Source organism: Bos indicus, chromosome 24, assembly GCF_029378745.1.
Source record: "Bos indicus isolate NIAB-ARS_2022 breed Sahiwal x Tharparkar chromosome 24, NIAB-ARS_B.indTharparkar_mat_pri_1.0, whole genome shotgun sequence".
NCBI classification, from domain to species: Eukaryota; Metazoa; Chordata; class Mammalia; order Artiodactyla; family Bovidae; genus Bos; species Bos indicus.
The window spans coordinates 42,669,778-42,686,098 of NC_091783.1; the positions used below are offsets into that span (position 1 = coordinate 42,669,778).

General features: G+C 44.8%; 1 protein-coding gene across 4 annotated transcripts in view; it reads right to left on the reverse strand.

The window, feature by feature from the left end:
* PIEZO2 (piezo type mechanosensitive ion channel component 2) overlaps positions 1–16,321 on the reverse strand; it is a 251,246-nt gene that overhangs the window by 117,367 nt on the left and 117,558 nt on the right. The window lies entirely within an intron of this gene.

A 16,321-nucleotide genomic window follows, 5' to 3' on the forward strand; every position in this document is an offset into this window, starting at 1 on the left:
TTCAATATGCCAGCAAATTTGGAAAACTCAGCAGTGGCCACAGGACTGGAAAAGGTCAGTTTTCACTTTAATCCCAAAGAAAGACAATGCCAAAGAATGCTCAAACTACCACACAATTGCACTCATCTCACACGCTAGTAAAGTAATGCTCAAAATTCTCCAAGCCAGGCTTCAGCAATACATGAACGGTTAACTTCTAGATGTTCAAGCTGGTTTTAGAAAAGGCAGAGGAACCAGAGATCAAATTGCCAACATCCGCTGGATCATGGAAAAAGCAAAAGAGTTCCAGAAAAACATCTATTTCTGCTTTATTGACTATGCCAAAGCCTTTGACTGTGTGGATCACAAGAAACTGTGGAAAATTCTTCAAGAGATGGGAATACCAGACCACCTGATCTGCCTCTGAGAAACCTATATGCAGGTCAGGAAGCAACAGTTAGAACTGGACATGGAACAACAGACTGGTTCCGAATAGGAAAAGGAGTACGTCAAGGCTGCATATTGTCACCCTGCTTATTTAACTTCTATGCAGAGTACATCATGAGAAACGCTGGGCTGGAAGAAGCACAAGCTGGAATCAAGACTGCCGGGAGAAATAGCAATAACCTCAGATATGCAGATGACACCACCCTTATGGCAGAAAGTGAAGAGGAACTAAAAAGCCTCTTGATGAAAGTGAAGGAGGAGAGTGAAAAAGTTGGCTTAAAGCTCAACATTTAGAAAATGAAGATTGTGGCATCTGGTCCCATCACTTCATGGGAAATAGATGGGGAAACAGTGGAAACAGCATCAGATTTTACTTTTGGGGGCTCCAAAATCACTGCAGATGGTGATTGCAGCCATGAAATTAAAAGACGCTTACTCCTTGGAAGAAAAGTTATGACCAATCTAGATAGCATCTTGAAAAGCAGAGACATTACTTTGCCAACAAGGTCCGTCTAGTCGAGGCTATGGTTTTCCCAGTGGTCATGTATGGATGTGAGAGTTGGACTGTGAAGAAAGCTGAGTGCCGAAGAATTGATGCTTTTGAACTGTGGTGCTGGAGAAGACTCTTGAGAGTCCCTTGGACTGCAAGAAGATCCAACCAGTCCATTCTAAAGGATGTCAGCTCTGGGTGTTCTTTGGAAGGAATGATGCTAAAGCTGAAACTCCAGTACTTTGGCTACCTCATGCGAAGAGTTGACTCATTGGAAAAGACCCTGATGCTGGGAGGGATTGGGGGCAGGAGGAGAAGGGGACGACAGAGGATGAGATGGCTGGATGGCATCACTGACTCGATGGACATGAGTTTGAGTGAACTCCGGGAGTTGGTGATGGACAGGGAGGCCTGGCATGCTGCAGTTCATGGGGTCACAAACAGTCGGACACGACTGAGAGACTGAACTGAACTGACTGAACTGAAACTTCTATGAACAGAGAAACATGGATGTGATGAGACATCCCTTTACCTCCATAAATAAAACACACATGGTTGTATGAAAGGTTTTAAAAAATAGCAAATTCCTTGCATTTGGGCTAAGAGTAAGAGAAATCAAATAGGAAAACTTCATCCAAACGTATAATACTGTGAACACTTCATCCAGATTTTACAATTACTTATAAAATTTATAATCCAAATCTATAATAAGTAAATCTGATGATTGATTTCATCATAAGAAAACCATAGAGGTTTCACCTACTTTGCAAGTACACCTAACGCGATCAGACAGAGCAAAGGAGGATTCACATCATCAGAACGAGAATTCAGAGATCAAGGAGAGAGGCCAGGAGATGAAAGCCAGGCTGGGCGGGGAAGTATTTCCTGGATGGGGCTGAGGTCGGGGGAGCCGGCAGTCCCTCCTGAGTGGATTTGGGGGATAAATTACTGCAGCTCTTTTGCCGAAAACGAATTGATCATGACATTTTATGAGAAGCACAAACCAAGCCGACTGGCGGGAAAGAGTTCTCTGAGGAACATACCCAGAGTCCCACCCGGCACAGTGGACCCAGGAGCCACTGTTCCTGCACCTCCCCCACTCCCGCCGCCCCCAACCTTCACTCTGTACATGGCTCTCAATTTGCAAACAGTGGCTTCGAGTCAACAGCCTCAGCTTTGTGCTCCTAGGTCCCCAAGGAGACACTCGATCACCCACAAACATGAAGAGAGTAAATGAACCCCAACTGCAAAGCAATTACTCCCCAGCCATGAAAGAACGCAGCTCCCAGAAACAGGACTGGGCTGTGGTCCAGCTCAGAGTGGAATCCATCAGCCATGGAGGTGCCAACCTGTTAGCTGGTGCTGTTACCCGAGCTCACAAAGCAGCACATTCAGAGCACTGCCAGCTCACGGGCTCCAGGAACCTCCAGAAGATGACGGTGTGAGCTGCGGACAATGACCAGGTCAGAGTCCACTTGATACCTCCCATGGGGACCATATTATCACTACAGTCTCTATCTTCACTGTCTAGACCAGAGTCAACTGAAGCACATTCATGAGAGAGCTAGTCCTCAGAAATACTGGGAATTAAAGCAAAACATGACCAAAAAAAAAAAAAAACACCTGCCTCTGGTCAAATAAGTGTTAGAAAATCATGACGGTTATTATTATAATAAAGGACTTGAGAAGTTCTGTAGAAAAACAGTAAATTGGAGTTTGTATAAACCTCTGGGCTTCCCAGGTGGCTTAGTGGGTAAAGAACCCACTCACAATGCAGGAGACACAGGAATCATAGGTTCGATCCCAGGGTCAGGAAGGTCCCCCGGAGAAAGGTACAGTAACCCACTCCAGTATTCTTGCCTGGAGAATCCCATGGACAGAGGAGCCTGGTGGACTACAGTCCATATGGTCGCAAAAGAGTCGGACACAACTGAAGCAACTGAGCTCGCGTGCAAATCTCTGCTTCCCAAATTTATCTGAGCACAAACCATTTCTTAACGTTTTATCTAAAATCTACTACATTCTGCTGACCTACTGCTCATGGCACAGGTTTTAGAAAATGCTGAGCTGGAGTCTCCTCAATGGTCTAGATTTTTTATCACAATGAATGAATACTTTGGAAACTGTACTTAGATGTAACTAATACTCATATATTTGGTTTTGAATAAGCCCCTAATAACTACAGTGCCAGCAACACCTGATTTTTTTCCCTCATCCCCTCTCCCAGCTGTCCACCCCCTCTCCCAAATGTCCACTTGCTCTTGGGACAGACTGGAAGAGACCAGAAAGCACACGACAACTCACAAAGCTGCTCATTCAGTCCCAGCACGTGCCCAAGACCATCTGCAGACACCCATCTTCCTATGGGAGGTCTCTACCCAGTGCCTGACCATATCTCCACACGTCTCCCTTCACCACCTCCTCTTCTGAATGACTGTCACTTTACCTCGGGGTGTCCCTTCTGCCAACCAGGCCAAGCTAAACTTCTAGAAGCACAGTTTGGACTTGCTCACTGCACCAGCGATGAGAAAGGCCCATATTCCCAAGCTCACCTACGGGGCCTCTGTATTGCAGACGTGTGTGCCTTGTCTCTTGCTAAGACTTCCTCGAACCTCAAATTCCAGCCGTGCTGGCTGCACATCCAAGGACAGGCAAGTGTTTGTCCCTCTGAGTCAGAGCACGGTCTTCTCCCTCGGACCACAAAGCCCTCCTCACATACACTTCCACGTCATCCTCATCAGTCAAGACTCCCCTCCCTCATCTCCACCGCAAAGCCTATCATCTGTTTCCTTTAGACCCCTAACACTTTATGTTGGTCACTTATTTGTGAATCTCTATATCCAAGAGGACTATATATATATATGTATATATTATATTTGTATGTGTGTATGTGTGTGTGTACATGTGGTACAGTGTGTGCTCTGAATACAGGCTGGCAGAATTAATGCGATCTCCAAATATTTGCTCTTTCTTTCCTATGACAATAGTTTGTGCAAAGTCCTGCTGAAGAATTAGATCAGGTGTCTTCCACAAGTATCTCCATAATTCAGTTCAGGGAAGATAAAGTACAAAGGGCAGGACAGTTACTAGTGTCTGTGGAGCGTCTGAGGACCGGAGGTTGATGAGTAACAATCTCAGTTCTTTGGATGTGAGTTAATGGTCACAATTGGAAACTATAAACCATTAAAAATATATATGCACTTTTTGCATACACCAGAGAAAACATTTCAAGAACAAGAACTATTAATTGTATCCAATGAACATGAAATGGCTTAATTTGGTCAGATTTTTTATTTATTCCAAAAATATTTATTATGCCTCTATTGAGTGCCAGGCCCTCTCCCTGAGCACTGAGTGTTGGTTATGAAAGTGTGTCTTAAACACAGAGATAAATCAGGAAGAGGTGCTGTGGCCAGGTCCTCCTTGCTGGACTCGGACTCTGGTGAAGCATCTGCAAAACCAGAAGGGCTGAAGGGTTTGGAGCAAAGGACTCTCCACCATCACCAAGGAATTGAGCCCAGAAGGAAGTCACAATCTGGTTGCAGGAAGTGGGGCTGGGAGGTGGCCTTTCCATGGTGAGGGTGAGGTATGGACATGAGGTACGGACATGAGGTATGGACGTGACAGGTCACCCTGGACCCACGTGGGGTTTGTGCCTGAGAGAGGTCTTGGCTGGAGGGGCAGAGTGAGAGATTTCTTCTCATGTAGGTTGGCTAAAGTCCATGGAGTAAGTCAGATGGTCCAGGGACTGCACAGAGTATAAATATTTATGGAAGGCTCTGTAAATGAATTGTCGGTGTTCATTTCAGAACATTTAATAACAATTAAAATGTTTTAATAGTGTAATTAATTAATTTATTTTTGGTTGCACTGGGTCTTTGTTGCTGCACGGGTTTTCTCTAGCTGCAGAGATCGGGGGCTAGTCTCTAGTTGTGGTGGCCGGGCTTCTCATTGCCGTGGCTTCTCTTGTTGCAGAGCACAGGCTCTAGGGTGAGTGGGCTTCAGTAGTTTTGACTCCCAGGCTCTAGAACACAGGTTCAGTAGTTGTGGTGCACAGGCTTAGTTGCTTTGCAGCATGTGGGATCTTCCCAGATCAGGGATTGAAACCACGTCTCCATTGGTAGAATTGGCAGATGGATTCTTATCCACTGAGCCATCAGGGAAGCCCAACAAATTAAATTTTATTTCAAGTAAATCCTGTGTTTGAAATCAGGCTGACCAGGTTATATGAAGAATCCCTGTTCTAATATATTAAGGAGATTGATGTATACATTTCCCCATAAAATGTTATCCTATATCGCATGACCTTCCGGGCTCAGCTCAATTACATTTTCCGTATAGAAAAGCACAAGCTAAACAACTTAAAACCTCATTTCTCTTCAACAGGCAGACATTTCCTCTCCAAACCGGTTACAGTCACATGATCCTATTTGTGCAGGGTGATTATTCCTCTTGAAAGGGAGTCTAGGAAGCTGGAAGATGGGGAAAAAATTCTTTATCCATCAAGAGGAGAGAAAATGTAGCCATAAAACACTGTGAATCAGTAAGTTAGTGCAAATGTATGTGCAACCTGGATCTACACCAATAAACATGGATGCATCTCACAAACACAATATTGAGAGAAAAAAAAAAAAAGAAGTAGCAAGCATACAGAATATTGATCACTTACGGACTCACCCGTAAAGAACTCCATGAAAGCAACAAACATGTTTCTGGACAGAGAGAGGAACACAGTCACCTGTGTTGCAGCACCTAGGTTCTTAACTTTGAAAGCTGGTTGGCATGCACAAAAGTGTATTTTTAATATTGCATATTATTTTTTAAAATCAGAAGTGTCATACTGCTCAGAATTCCTCATGTAGAATATATCATGAAAACACAAAGTCGATTACCTGCCTGGGAAAGAAAATGACCAACTGCTGCAGTCTCAGCCATGATTATATTTGGTCAAACTCAATTACCATCCTCCCATCTAAGTCCGGGGAAGCAGTGAGGTTGGGGTGGATGTTCATGGGCAACCCACTTTGCTTTTGTAAGTCTCAGTTTCTCACCAACAAAATGACTTCTCAGGGTCTTCCCAACTGTCAGGTTTCATTGTGACTCAGAAAATTCAAAATAAAGAGATAGGGAAATTGAGAAGGGAATTGAGACTGGGAAAGAGGAAGAGTGTTGGAATTCCAGGTATGGCTGAAAGAAGAAGAGTGTTGGAATTTCAGGTAGGGCTGAAAAGCAGACTTAGGAACAAACACAAACGCTGTTACCTTCAGAAGCTGGAAAAGTACAACCCCATTCATGCCACTCCTTTGGGAGCCAGCCCTTTGGTTCAGAGTTTGTAGGAAGGTCAACTTCAATTGAATTCCAATAAAACAATTAGAAGGCAAATGAGCATTATTTAGATGAATATGAACTACTGAGATGGTTGTACCTGGTCTTCTGGTGGCCTCTGGAGCCCAGGCACTGATGCTTGGTCACCATCCCATAGCAGGGGAGCTGCACAGGGACAGGGATGCCCCAGGCACCCTCCCTGAGTCTCGTCGGGGCCCCACTTCAGCACCAATGCAGACTGGTTCACCTTCTCTTTCCTCCGGGACCCCTCATTTCCCCAGCAGTGTCAACGATTGTGCACAGTCTAGCTCCTGAAATACAACCTTTGTCTCACACTCCCTCCACCAGCCCACCCCATGGTGATCCTCTGATTGGTTTGCACGGCCCTGTGAACAATCAAAACACAGGAGGTAAGAAGAATCTAGTCTAGTCTCTCTGGAGCTGGGTGATTCACTCCAGGAGTTTGAAGGACACAGTCTCAGGGTTCCTTCTGCTTGACCTGAACTGCAAAGATTTTGAGTCAAACCTGCACGTGCATTTCTGTGGTAAAGCAGGCCTCATGTGTCACTGTGACAGACACATAAGCATGGGCCCAGGCACAGCGAGGCGGGCATGGACCTCCAGTCTCCCTCTTGCCTAAGCACCACCCGCAGCTCATGGCTCTCTCAGCTGCAGCCACGACTAACCAGTTTGTAATCAAATAAATGCAATGGCACCAGCCAGCATTTTCCTTTTCATGAACACAGCAAAGGAAGAGAGGAGTACACTGCATGCAGTAAGAGGAGCTGTTGCTTTGGAAACTGGATGTATTTGCATTGTATTGGGTTGTGGCATAAAGTGTACAGGTGTAGTCACAATGGAAAAAAAAGCTTCAGACTCACTCTCTAGCACAACTCAGTTCCATCAAACAGATAGGGGGCAGTTGTGCCGAAGACAGATGGAGAAAAAACAGATCCTTCCTCCAAATCTCTTGGAGCTGAATGTATTACAAAGTTCATACTTTTCCAGATCTCAGGAAGGTGCCTCACCAGACTATGTAACCGTGGCAGGAGGCTCGAGGGCAGTGTCCCCTTCCCCAGCACACACACCTCATCCCTTCACACTCAGTGCAATGCTCTCCCCCTGGCTCCCAGGTCAGTTCAGGTCAGGTTTTTGCCACCGAGAAATCAGACTAAAATACCAAGTGTTGAGAGCATACTAGAATTTGAGATTGCAGGCGAAGGTTGAAGATCCATACTCCAGCACATCATAACAAACTAGAAACACTAAACTCTGAAACAAACCAAAATTGCTCAGGAATAAAATGTTAATCAAACAAATGCAAAAAACTGAATTTTCACCTGTCCAAAGATGCACCCTATGCTCAGTAAATCCAAGAAATGAAAATAAAAATTTGTGAAGTAAAAATTATAGTGTCTTGGCCCACACTGTGAACAGAATCACCAAAGCATCTTTCTACATACACTTCTCCGTGCAGCTAAAATGTGATTGAGTTTTCAAGGTTTTTTCAGAAAGCACTTTGAGTAATTTAGGGTTCACTAACTAAAGAGGCTGAAGGCAGAGGACATAATCAAGGGACATATCACATAAACTTGTCCACACAAAGATCTGTAGGCAAAGGTTTAGAGCAGCTTCATTCATAATCACCAATAGCTGAAAACATGCCAAACACCTACCAGCTGCTCCCTGGATAATTTGCGGTGATCTATACAACGGAATACAATTTGCAATGAAAGTAAGGATGCTTTCAACTTCTATGGTTGAACCTAAGAAGTATTATCTTAAGTGAAAGAAGCAAGATATGAAAACCACAAACTATGAGTCCATTCACATGACAACCTGGAAAAGGTGAAACCAGAGAAAGAGAACTCTGATCAGTGATTGCTTGGAGCTGGGGGAGGTAAGGGATTGATGACAAAGGGGCAGAAGGAGACTTTCCGGAATGGTGAAGATATTATAAATCTTGAAATGGAGGTGATGACATGGCTGCCTAGGTTGTCAAAGTCATAGAATGAGACACCTAAAAAGGGAAGAATTTCCCAGGCTGTAAATTACACCCCAATAAACCTGATGAGGGAGGCACTGGAGAAACACAGAGTGAGTGGCAAGGGTAACTTGAGAGGAAACCCCAAATCTGAGACAATGTAATTGATGGATAAAGAAGCTTTGGTATATGCACAGAATGGAATATTACTTAGGCATAAAAAGGAGTGAATCTGAGTCAGTTCTACTGAGGTAGATGAACTTAGAGCCTATTATAGAGTGAAGTAAGTCCGAAAGAGAAAAACAGATATCATGTACCAGCGCTTATATATGGAATCTAGAAAGATAGTACTGATGAACCTATCTGCAGGGAAGCAGTAGAGACACAGACACAGAGAACAGACTGACGGGCACACTGGGGGATGGAGAGGGTGGGAAAAAATTGAGAGAGTAGCACTGAAACATATATACACCACCATAAGTAAAACAGATAGCCAAAGGGAATTTGCTGTATAGCACAGGGAGCTCGACCCAGAGCTCTGTGACACTCTGGATGGGTGGGATGGGGTGGGAAGTGGGAGGGAGGGGACATATGTATATCTATGGCTGATTCTTGTTGATATATGGCAGAAACCATCACAATATTGTAAAGCAATTATCCTCCAATTAGAAACAAATAATTAAAAAATAAATAAATGGCAGGAAAACCTAATAAGTACTTGATACAAATGTCCTGTATAAACCATCTGCATCTATAAATGTGTAACTGTTGAAAATGTACTGAATGGCAGAGAGGGTCCCAGGAAGGAAGGTGGTCCCCAAGGTCCCTGAATCTCTCTCCTCAGTATTTCCATGGAGCTGCTCCTTGGCCATTTCTCCCAGGGGACTTTCCCATGCAAAGAATTTATGGCAGGGATAAAATTAACCACGTGGGTGTGGAGGAGACAGTTTCTTCTGCAAATCCCTGTGCTTGAAATTCTGGGAAATTATGTTTTAACAGTTCAAGGCCTATTACAAAATCGCTGATTTATGAGATTGGAGCTAGGTTATTGGGAGACTTTCTTCTAAACACAGATTCATTATTTTTATAAATAAGCAAATAAAATAAACACTTCTAGAGTGAGCAGTGGCCACTGAGGTTTGCATGCCTGCAAATCTGAACAGTGCACGTTTCTGTCCTGTTCTTGGGAAGTGGAAGAGATTAAGAGCCCCAAGGATGCTCAGGAAGTTCCTGCTTCCTCGGGTCCTCAGGTCCCGTCTCAGGACCCTCCTTGTGCAAACACTGACCCCCAGGATCCACCACCACGAAAGCAGCCGCCCACACTGGGTCCATATGCTCTGGCCCCTGATGATGATGAACACAAGGCTGTCCCTGTTAACCTTGAGCACTGGGGAGTCCACTGAGAGTGGGTCAGCAGTTCAGGACAGGGTGTTTCTTACCCATCTTTTCCACTCTCTCCACACCCGCCCCCCACTCAGGTCTACATATATAAATGCTCCTTTCCTGACTTACATGAGAAATCATCATTTTTTTACAGTAAGTTCTTATAGTGGCACTGAATGTTTCCATAAGGGTTGGAATGAAGTTCTCATCCTCCCAGGGCAGCTGAACGAGCCCTTCAGCGAAGTGCCTGCTATGCTCTGGGCCCTGCCCGGCCCGGGAGCGTCCTCCAGCACACGGCATCTTATGTCCCACGTGTTTGGGTTCCACAATCCAGGCCCCTCCTTACCGACAGGGAATTGCCTGAAGGAGAGCTGAGTCTGGCCTGAGCGCCCACCTGGTTCCTCCTCCCCTACCTGGGCCTCAGCCAGCTATTGTTTGTCCAGAGAGAATGTGTGTCCAGAAACCTGGGGCTCCCCTGGCTTGTCCAGCAGAGAACACCCGGACCTGGTGGGGCAGCTCCATCCTACTACAGAGCCCCCACGGAACTGGGCTGGGTGGTACTGTGGTTACACAGCGGGCAGCCTCCGGCCTGAGTGGGACTGGGGACGTGGGGCCTGACTCAGGCGGTCAGAGTAGGAAGCACCCCTGGGACCCCATGGTGGGGGCAGCACTTCCTCAGACCCCGTGCCTGGCAACAGAGGGAGTGGGCTTTGTTTCTGTTTGTCTGCTTTGGTTTTATTTTTTTCCCTAAAAGTCACTTAGGCAACGTGTGGATAAGGACACGCAGCCCTCCAGGGGTGCAGGGGGGCAGTGAGGGGATAGACACTGACCACTAAGCCCCTCAGCCCAGGGACCCCACCGTCAGTGAAGAGTCAACCAGAACAGCATCTCTGCCATCTTCCTTTGGACCTTATGCTCCTCTTTCTGGAATGTGCTGGAGTCGACCGCTCTGAGGGTAAAACCAGTGCTGCACTCAGATGCCTGAGGACTGGGCCCCGCTGCCCCACAGCACAGCGCACGTCCATCAGCATCCCAGCGGGAGACACCAGCGCGTCCACAGAAACACGCTCACTCCAGGATGAAAGCAGTGACCTGCCTGGACTTCTCAGTCAGTGCATCTCACCAGTCAGAGCAAAGAGTGGACATTTCAAACCTACCCACTTCTTGCGAGGACCGGGTGAGACAACCTTCCCTCTGTGTGGGGCAGGCGGGTCAGGACGGCCACGTGAGGGTACCCCAGGCTGCTCTGCCTGTTCCCACCTGGTGATTACAATCCCTGGGCTGCTGGCTTGCTCACTGACCAGCGTTTTCACTTGCTCTCTGGATGACAGGACCCCAGGCCACTTCTCCATCCCCAGGAAGAGTGAGGTGGGCATCAACCTCAGTAGTGACCACAGGAAGGGTGTGGAAGGGGGACTTGGACATCAGAGCCTCTCAGAGGCAGAAGGGAGTCCGTCATGGGTGAGGCAGTGGGTACAGGATGGTCTGGGGAGGGCAGGGTAAGAGATTAATACACCGGCCTCAGACAAGTGGGGTCCTGCCTGACCACAGCTTCCCGAGCCCCCTTGGCACCAAGGGATGTGATCAACTGAGGTGCCATGAGCGCTCCTGTTGTGTGATAAGACCTTCAGAGGTCCGCAAGGCTTAGGGAAGAGGAGGCACAGGCTTCACAAGGCAAAAGACTTAATGCCACCTGGTCCTGCATAAAGAAGTCACTTAGTCCTCTGAATCCTCATTTACACACCACTGAGTGAATGAAACCACTAGACTCTGGAAGGTGTGCGACACCGTCACGTTTGCTACTTCCAAGATTTCGTGTACGTTTAGAAGTCTGTGTGGCTGTGAGCATGTAGAGATAAGTCGGGGGAAAAAAGAAGAGCCAGGAGGAACTGTTTCCACTTTGTTCACCGTGGGTGATGGGGTTTCTGAGGATTCTGATGTAAAACCCACACAGCTCCTCTGAAATCTGCCTCATACAAACTGTTGCTTCATGAAAGCAACAATACTCGGTCGCGAGCTGAGGTGTTTACCTGGCTGGGCTGCGGGAAATAAATTTCACTGCAGTTACAGCTATGAAAGAGCTAATTTCAGGATCTCACGATGCAGAGCAAATGAGAAATCTGAACTGAGGCTTGGGAGTATCTGCTAGCATGATTCCCCAAAACATTCCATTCTACAGACTCAACATCCAGATTTTACCTCCGTATCAAACAGCGTGAACTTCCTATTATTTACGGTGCTGTCTGCACCAAGGTTTGAAAAAGCTTTCAGAGATCTATTACACAGTTCATTTGCTCATGTCATTAATGAAATATAAAACGTTCTGGCTTGGTACCTCACATTTTGTACAGAACAAGGTGCCAAGCTTACCACCTGGGAATTTGGGATTTCAGTTCATGAATGCACCATTCTCCACAGGACCTGATCTTTATCACTCATTCATTCAGAGACTGTTTATATTAAGTCCTAGGGACCTGACTTAGTGAAGTTGGAGATTACAAATCAGAAAATCTTTCCTTCCAGACATATTTTGAAGGAAAAAGGAGGAAGGAGTACATCTTTTTTTTTTTCTAGAAGAAAAATAGATCTGTTCACCAAATACTTACTAAATGATGTCATTGTACTTGAATTAAAAAAAAGTTCCTTTCCAAGTTGGAAGTCAAAGTTAGGTAAAGCTCTCAACAGCCTAAGAAATGGATATCACCTACTTTTATTTTACACACACAAACAATACACACACATATATACTCATGCACACACAGACACACACACATGTGTGCATATATTAATCATAGCTTTTACTTTCCATTTCGAGTATAACCAAGGTATTTCAGCCGATCAAAGAAAACAGCAAAATTGATCAGCTGCATGAGTAAAGTCCAATGAAATGGATTATATGATATCATAGGATATAAAAGTCTCAAACATAAGATCTAACTTTTCTTTCAATTGTATGGGAGTTAGTGACACACGTTATGGACTGAATGTTTTCGTTCTCTCAAAATTCACCTACTGAAATTCTAACCCCTCAATGAGATGGTATTAAAATATGAGGGTCTTTGGGAAGTGATCAGCTCATGAGTGTTGAGACCTAGTGAATGGGACTAGTGCTCTCATAAAATGCTTGTTTCTGAAACATTTATTAAATGCCTATCACTGGACAACCCTTGGGCTGGCACTAGCAGGTGTAAAATGACAAGACATACACCTCAGCAGCAAGGGTCTAGAATGACGCACAGTAAGTCCACACAAGATCATGAACACACTTGGTGGCTTCGTGACAGGAGGTGTTGGAAGACAGAGGAGGGAGCCTGAGGGTGGTGGCTGTGGGCCTGGGGAGGTTTGGGAGGAGGTGGGGTTGTTGGGTACCAGCAGCTGCCATGTCCTGAAGAAACCACAGGCAGGAAAGCGGGAAAACAATGAAACAGTTTACAGACATCTGCTAAGCTCCCGGACGCTGCTGCCATGGAATCAGGTCCTCACGTGTCTCCCTCTATCTGGTCTTTTAGTTTGCTCACCAGGACGTATCTCATGGCAATATTACTACAAGGGCAGGCTCATTCCCTAGGTTCCCTCCTTCCTCCCCATCACAGAATGTACAGCAGAGGACAACTTGGCTTTCTTTTTCTTGGAGAAAGCTTTGAGGTTTGGCTGACTCAGTCACTTTTTTTTTTTTTTAACATGTGACCACTTAGAAATACTGTTAGCAAACAGACTGACGGGCAAACTTTAAAGGACACAGTACTAAAAGGATCAATATCGCTCACAATGGCTCTAAAGGGCCAGACAGCTTCATTTAGGATATAATTGGAATTCCCTTGAAGAGAAAGACGGTGTTAAAATTGAGAAGAAATCAAGCAAGGCCATGTTTAACAGCACTGCATGACACAGTCTTTGCAACTGGCAATGCACAATAACCCCATCTATCAATATCTATTCTGTATTTCAAGACACTTGATGCAAGGCAGAGACAACTCCTGCCCTTACAGGAGAAAACATGTGACAACACAGGAAAACAAAGGGTGATGTTCTAAGATAACATCTAAAACTGGGGATGTGCACCAAACTTAGCCTACAGTTCAAAAATACAGCTTTCACTCAATATATCCCTTAATAATATTTTAATGTATACATCTTTTCAGAAGCATACCCATTTAGAGAGGCATTACGATATGCAAATTTTACTCCCTGACTTTCTTCAAAATATTCATAAAATAAGAACAGTCGATAAGACTAAAGACAATGTTCCCAGAGCTACAGGGATAGGAAATATAAACAACACAAAAGCAAAAAAAGCTATAATTCAAGCATTCAGTGTGGCTGGATGTAGAAAGCCAGGCAGACCTTCTCTTGAACGCAGGTCAATGCGTGTGGCTACAGCTCTCTGGGTAGCTGTTTGGTTTTCTTTAGGTTTATTTACCTGTGAGATGGGGTCACAAAGTCTGGCCAGTAGCCAGTCCTGCCAACTTCCTGTTTTTTTAAATAAAGTTTTATTGGGACAAAGCATGCTCATTGCCTTCTGCTACCACAGAAACTGTATGGCCTATGGAACCTGAAATGTGGCCTCTCCCTCTTTAGAAAAATGTTTGCTAATCCTTGGTCTGTGGGGCTGCTGCACAGACTGAAAATGATGTGACACAGTCCTTGGTACATGGCAATTGTTTTCATTACATCATTATTCAAGTAGGCAAAAGGTTAAGGTCACACAAACTAGAAAGAAAGTGTTTCAATTGCCGAATCCTGCAGATCAATGAATCCTTAGCCATTTAAGAAGAAGCTCTTTCTCTTAGAGTTCCACTCAGGAGATGGCAAAGAACCTCAGCCTGAGCTCCACTCTATAGAAAAATGACTCAGGATTAACGCAGATTAGAAGGACACCAAGTTACCATTTCTCACCCATCAGGCTGGCAAAAAAACCTCGAGTATGACAGCACGTTATGTTGGTGAGGCTCTGGGGAAATAATTGCCGAAACTGCTGCCAAAATTTTAGGGAAACTTGGCAATGTTCATCAAAATTCCACAAAAATTTACTCTTTGATTGTACTCAGGAATCTATCCCTAGAATACCTGGCAAAAATACAGATGTGCACAAGGTTGTTCATTACAAGAGCCAAAGGCTGGAAAATGCCCAGATGGCCACCCTCAGGACAGATGGTGGATGCCAGGTCCAAAATCCTGGATGGTCTTGGTACCTCCTGCTGTGCTAGAAGGACAGAAATGAGAAAAGACCAGGCAGCCATTGACAAAGGACAAGAAGTCACCATGAAGCTGTCCCCAGCAGCCAAAGAGGAGCGATTTGAGTTTATGTGAATCAGAGGGTAGACTGACAAGGTAAACAAAGCCACAAACAGACACTTCAGACAAGACAGCGGTGCTGCAAGACAGAGGAGCTGGTTTCCTCAGAAGCTAGTGACAGGAAGAGAAACCCAATGAAGTTAGGAAAGACTCGGGGGACACAATCTCAATACAGAGGGGGAGATGTGGCAACAGAACAGAATCAGTGGTGACAGTGGAAACTGGTCACACAGTGGTGACCATTTCATGACGTATAAAAATATCAAATCAATATGTCATACATCTAAAGCTAATATAATATTGTATGTTAATTATAACTCAATAAAAATTTTTTTTACTTTTTAAAGTTGAAAAAAATTTAATAGTAAGTGTGGGCTTTAGGAGCATGCTAATTCAACCAGTGTCTATTAGATGACACTTTTGAGATGATCAGGAAGTGTATGCACTGATTGGTATTAGATGGTGCTAAGAACTGGCTGGTACTTGTATTCAATACCAGTGTGGCATCATGATTCTGCAAGAGAACATCCATTTTTTCACAGACATACACTGACTTAGGTAGGGATGATGACACAGTATCTGAGGTTCTCTTTACAATATTTCAGTCCCATCCAACCCTAAAAATGGACAAAGCAAGTATAGCAATGTCTTCCTGAAGCCAGGAGAAAAATAACTGATGTTCAATTTGCTATCTTCTCTCCTTGACAAGACTTTGGGTCTTGAAAGACTTCTGTAAGTTTACAATAAACCTTGGTTTAGGGATAGAGTGAACAAACAAGCGGGCTTCCCTTGTGGCCCAGTGGTACCCGCCTGCCAATGCAAGAGACGTGGGTTCGATCCCTGGGTCAAGAAGATCCCCTGGAGAAGGGAATGGCTACCCACTCCAACATTCTTTCCTGGGAAATCCCATGGACAGAGGAGTCTGGCAGGCTATGGTCCATGGGGTCGCAAAGAGTCAGACACAACTTAAAGACTAAAACAAAAACAACAGCTTCTTTGGTTATCTTTGACATTTGTCGATACACAAAAGAAGAATCAAGAGAAAGATGCTTTGGGGAAGGTCTCACACACACGAAGCTGCATGTGATTTTCAGCCTGAAAGTTTGTCCACCAGATCTGCCTGCCCCAAACCAACTTCATCCAATAACCTCAAGGACCAACCATGAGAACTCACTGAGAGATCGATGGTGACAGTGCTGATGGCATTGACAAGCAGGCAGAGAAATAAACAGACTTTTGAGTCAATTACAAATGGTAACAGAAATGCCATCACAGTCAGCCTGGTGATGAGGTATCTGTTCTTACTACTGGAGAAATAATGCATTTTAAGGTATTTAATTTTCTTTTCATATGCTCTAAGCACTCCATCAGCTTGATTGATACACATAAAGACACATTTTGAAAAATGAGTAATACTC